At 38.0% G+C, this 6,084-nt stretch overlaps 1 pseudogene; it reads right to left on the bottom strand.

Moving 5' to 3' along the window:
* Positions 1 to 6,084, bottom strand: part of LOC107647070 — an 8,311-nt pseudogene that overhangs the window by 1,923 nt on the left and 304 nt on the right.

Here is a 6,084-nt window from a genome sequence, read left to right as displayed (position 1 = left end):
GGATTATACAATTTTGTTCTCTAAAATACAAGCCTCTAGGCAAAACCAAAATACAAGAGTGAGAGACATACATAAACTAAACCAAAAGACTCAAAAAGATGTCTGGATCCTCCGCTCCTGTCACCAACCAGACATCTCACCTAGGTGGGTTGCGACCTGCATCTGAAAAATACAACAGAAATATGGTATGAGAACCGGAGGTTCTCAGTATGGTAACAGTGCCCAATGATGTAGGATATAAGACCCCGGGACGCCAAAGACAATCCTAGACTTCATATCCATCACAAGATTAGATCTTAAAGCACACTAAAGCAAATAAGCATAATTATACAAACCTTAACACAATTAAATTGGGTAATCTATCTTAGGAGATTTCTATTCTAACCAAACAGCGCTGCCCTACAGCCTTCACCAACCAATCCTCCATGCGATCCTATCGCCACAGCCTTCCGAACCTCCTCAATCCCAGTAGAAAACACAGATAATATACAATGCAAGTAAAACACAAGTAGAAGCATATAAGGCAAATAATTCAAATAGCAAATAGGCATGTTATACAAATAGGCAAGCCAATTCAAGTAGTCAAAGCATACAAACAGATAGAAAATGCATATGATGAATGCCTGTCCTACTGGCTGTGATATCATATTGTCGGTTCAACTGCCAACCCGACACATCTCCATGGAGACCTCGCCCTTCGGAATCCTCATGTGGGAACCCCCGAGATATAGTGCTCGGATCACTGTCCAGGTACTTGCACCTGCACGCCCTATAGATCCGAAGGGATGCGAACGGGATACTCTTGCCACAGACCTCACATCTCAACGCCAGCGGGATGAACCACCGCCCTTACACCGCCACTGCTACCTCGACAGGCGAGATCCAACCACCGTCCCTCCCGAGCGCATAGCGTCTCATAATCTCAATATAAAATAATAGTACAGTGGTTTTTCAGAAAACATTTTCAATACATCAGTGATTCCTCATCACACATTCGAGTCCTCGACTCATCTCAACCACCACCAATTCACATTTCCAATTATGAACTCAATGGTCCCTCAGTGCACATCTCATACATCAACATTTATCACATACCATCACACCATCCTCAGCATGCCAGAAACCTAGGCCTCCGTTTTCTAAGTTTTCCGAATAATATCATCTAAAGCCATTAAATTCTTTCCCAATGTTCTAAATATCCAAAACTAGGCCCAAGAGTCCAAAATTGGTATTAGAGAAGCTTGCAACCTTGTTGGGAATGTAGAATAGTTGAAAAAAAAAGTAAAATTTGAGAAACAGGACGTGTGCGTCCGCACGTCCTGGAGAGTTTTAAAATGTGTGCATACGCATAGGAGTGTACGTATGCACAGGTACCAAAATTTACAATGCCTGTTCACTCGCATAACCTGTGCTAGCGCTCCCAACAGACTGGCTTCCCCAACGTGTGCATGCGCACAGGTCTGTGCGTACGCACAGGTTGCATTTTTCTCCTTAGTGTGTGCACACACAGGTCTGTGCGTGCACACAAATTGCAATTTTTGCAGATGTGTGCGTCCGCACACGGCTGTGCGTGCGCACATACCAGAAAACACAAAATTCTGCAACTCTGCAGAATTTCAGATTTTCAACACCAACTTTGAATGATCATAACTTCCTCTAAAAAATTCCAAATTTCACAAACTTTATATCGATTTAAATGGTTTTCAAAGATCTTTAATTCTAGATAAGTTTCATCGGGTTTTGAAAACCGAGGCAAAAGTTATGATCAGACAAAGTTCACCAAAAACCAACTTTTACCCAATTTCAAAATTTCCATAATTTCTTGTAATACACAAACAAAACTATACCAAACCATTTCAAAACTCTATTTCTCATCAAAATCAACCCTTTGTGTCATTTTACATCAATCTTACCACATTTTCCTTCATCTTTCATCATTCACAACCTCAACATGAATATATCACATTATAATCAAACTTCTTTAACATTTTCCCAACTACACTATCAAATCATCAACATTAACATCACATATATCAACACAATCCACTTCTCAACATCACAATTCGTCCACCCTCATCAGATCATTATCAATCATCATAACCAAATTCAACAATCATCAATTTGTCATAAATCATCATATACCATCATTCAATCAACTCAACAACCATTCAAATCCAAACCTATCCTATGGGTCACTAGCCTAAGTGTCCATGAATATTATATACTACATAGAGAAAACCGAAACCATACCTTGGCCGATTCCCTATATTTACCGAAACCTCAAAATCGCACAAGTTGAGTTTTCCACCACAAGTAAGCCACCAATGTAACTCCAACAAGCTCCAAACTCACAATAATCAAACTATATATGCATAAACCATCACAAATCAACCTAAGGTTCCATTTAAATATAATGTCACAAGGATTTAATGTCTCTTACCTTTTCCAACAGATTTAATAGCCAAAATCCAATGCTAAGCAAGGACTAGAGCAAACCTAAATATCCAAAATCACAAAAAATCATTTAACCCAAAGCCCTAAAAATCCGAAATTTTGGAGAGAAGAACTGAGGGAATTTCGAGCTTTACTTACCAGTTTCTTACATGGGTTTTGTAGAGCTCTTCACAAGGAACGCGTAGCCATAAACGGTGCGGCGATCGGAGCTCTGTAGCTCAAGATATGAGCTTGAGAAGATTGAAGTGAATAGTGCTCAATCTCTTCTCCTCTCCCTCTTTCAATTCTGGTGTGTGTGTGTGTGTGTATTTGTGAAAGGGTAGGGTTCATTAAATGAACCTTATATATGTTGGGCTTGGGCCAAACTTGGGTCCGGTCCAATCTGTTAGCGTTTTTAGCCCGTTTGGCCTAACTTCGGGCCAAACCTTTAAAATTAATGCCCGGTTTTCAACTTATAATATTTTTCTAAGGTTTTTTTATGGTTTTCACTTTTTCTCGTGCAGTTCCGGGCAGACTCGAACCAGTTCAACTGTCGGTTTGCGGTTTTTTACGGTTTTTTGCAAAAAATACATTTTCTGACTCAGAAAGATCTACTAAATCTAAAAATCACTTTTAAATCCTCAAATTCTCACTCTAACTTTTTGGAGCATAATTTGGGCAATATAATCACTTAATTAACCGATTGATTAGTTGCGGTTCTTACACATAGTGAACCGTATTATATCCACATATAGGGACTGCCCATGATGGAATAATATACAAGAGAACACCGATGTAACCTAAGTAGCACATGTACTGACATGGACACTTGACCTAACATGGACAGAGACACTAACTCTTCTAATAGCAGAATACAAACACCCATTTGTATATTAAAAACTGTTCAAGATGTCTATATATTCAAAATTTACAAGCATCAAGGTGCAAATATACCACTTTGTAAGCTCTTCACATGGGACATATGATTAATACTTTCAATAAAAAAATTATGGGATATCAATACTTAATATTGGATCATGTCTGATGTGTGTCATATTCTGTTTCTGACTTTCACACACTGACGTGTAATGGACCAGCCACACACCAATAAGTTGGCATCTCTGGAGGAGAGGAAGACAAGGGGAAATTGAAAAAGAGAAAATGATAACGATTCAAATATTGAGGTCCACTAATATATCATTTCATCTTAGCATGTTCTGATGCAACTACTATAGACTGATTAGTCTCATATTTTGGATTGAAATAAAGGTACAAAGAAATGGAAGCAAACAGTATAAATTGCAAAACTAAAGCCTACATGGCTACATTGAGAATATCTATGCATATTTGACAAATATATAACTCTAAAAGGGCCATTAACACCGCCAAAAAGGAGGTAAAAGATAAATTGATGAAGAAAGCAAGAAACAATCAGAATCTGTGCTTTTAAGGTGGTACCAGCATAGTGGATCATAAGTGATGGACTGCTTCCATCTTTGATGTGCCTCACATTGCTTCCAGAGACAGCCTTCCCAGCACCAGCATCAGCATCCACTGATCCAACCTGCCAAGCTCACAAGGTCACACGAATTGTCACTTCAGCACTAGGCTTTAGAGGGAGGCAAGATTTTAAAATCTCACTAGAATATGAAATCACAGAATCTTGATTTTTTCCTGACAGGGAAATATGCGCCTGCTCAATTGCAACTGTGCCTGCATTAGCCAGACTTATCCATATATCATGATTTTCAACTTCATATAAAATGATGGCACCATCACCTCCAACAACACGTGATATTAGCAACGGAAGTGGTGGAACTACAGAAATATTTAGAACCGTTACATTCTTCAACTTTGGAGATCCACAAGATCAGAAAGGGTCAAAAAGGACAAGCCCTTGGATGGCCCCAAGAAGCAGATTGTCAACCTCTTTAAAAAAATGCTTAGTAATAACACCAAAATAATGAACAATGCACCCAAGAATTGTAACCGGCCCCACGGATGTTGGAATGCCTGATAAGGTGATCATTTTCGATGAATTTGGAAAGAGTTTTACACTAATGGAAAAGCATCTAAGTTTCCTGAATGAATAGATAGGTATATCAACCCTTAAATCAAAGCCACGTGGGTTTGCCAATTCCACCATGACCGGGATAGGCTCTCCAATAACCCAAATAAGTTCTTGCTTCTTGACATTGATTGGATCTCCTTTACTGAAGGGTGTATAAATGAATGGACCTGAAGGAGCAAAACCTGCCCACCAGTCTGATCTAGATGGATTCCATTTTACAATGTCCATTTGTATCGGGAGGAGCTAAAAAGAATGCAACCTGAAAACAATTAGTAATCACATTGTTACCCTTTGTCCATTTGTATTAAATAGTTATAATGTAAATTGTCAAACTGGAAATTAAATCTTTAACCTTATAAAATAGTAAACACCTTATAAAAGGTAAAGCAGGATCAGCACATCGTGTCCCCGGTGGCAGCCTATCTGCAGAATTTGAAAGCGCATTTGCAAGGCCATTTTGACCAGCAGGAGTTATTAGAGGATAGTAGTGTCTGAGAAGTTGGGTTGCGGCACTCCATGCAGTAAGAGGATCTCCAGCACGAACTGCAAAGAGCAGAATTTCTCTCAACACAACCATTTGGAGGGTACTCCATTAAGACTTGAATAATGAAATTGCTGATTGGTGATAAGTTTTTCCACTATCTTCATTTCCCTTCTGTGAATAATGAATGGTATGAATTATATTAAAAATGAATTATTTTATTAAGAAAAAACTCTTCAATCTATCAATGTTGTTTTGAGTCCCTAATTTTAGTCAAAGCTTTCATGCTAGACTTTTCACCTTCAATAATTTATATGATGTACTTAAAATTCAAAACAAGATGTCGGGAAGGTTCAGGTAGTGCACATGTGATGTGTAAAAGTAAGAAAATTCAAATTTCAAACCAAAATGTATCTATTCAAGGCATAAGATTATCATATATCTTTTTAAAAAAGCAAGGCCTATATGACTAGGCATTTCAATATTCAAAAGAGATATGGGGCATAGAATCAGAATCAGTTCATTTGATGCTAAATCTTTGGAAAGACTAAAAATCTCATTGGATCATGGTGGCAAGTAAGCTCAGCTAGAATTGGAAGCACACCGAAAAATCAAATGAGAGAGGGAAGAGAATCACCTGGGAATCGTTGGGGCAGAAGGCGAAGCATCGATGCACAAGCGAAGAAGAGTATGACCTACAGGAAGCGTTGAATTGATCAATTACTAAGTTGAGATCAGGGGAGGAAGGGCAATGGCAGAGTCCGACAAGGAAGGGAGAGGATGAGGAACTGAGGATAGACTACTGCTGTCCAGTAGAGATTAGGGGGGAGGTTGCTCTTTATCAGTAAATTGGTATACAAAGAAGAACAATTTTTTAGATATATTTTTCTTTTTGGTATAAAGGGGATAAGAAAGATTAGATTAGAGTTCATGATAAATAAAGCAATTTTTTAGTGTATATGAATAATGAAATGTATTTTGATTTTAATTTTTAATGTGTATTTATATTCTAACATGTATTTTATACTAGTGGTTGATTTTAGTATATACGTAATATAATCTAATTTTGCTTATAACAAAATTCAGAGACATTTTTATC

Source organism: Arachis ipaensis, chromosome B06, assembly GCF_000816755.2.
Source record: "Arachis ipaensis cultivar K30076 chromosome B06, Araip1.1, whole genome shotgun sequence".
Classification (NCBI taxonomy): domain Eukaryota; kingdom Viridiplantae; phylum Streptophyta; class Magnoliopsida; order Fabales; family Fabaceae; genus Arachis; species Arachis ipaensis.
This window is presented reverse-complemented; position numbering and strand designations above follow the sequence as displayed.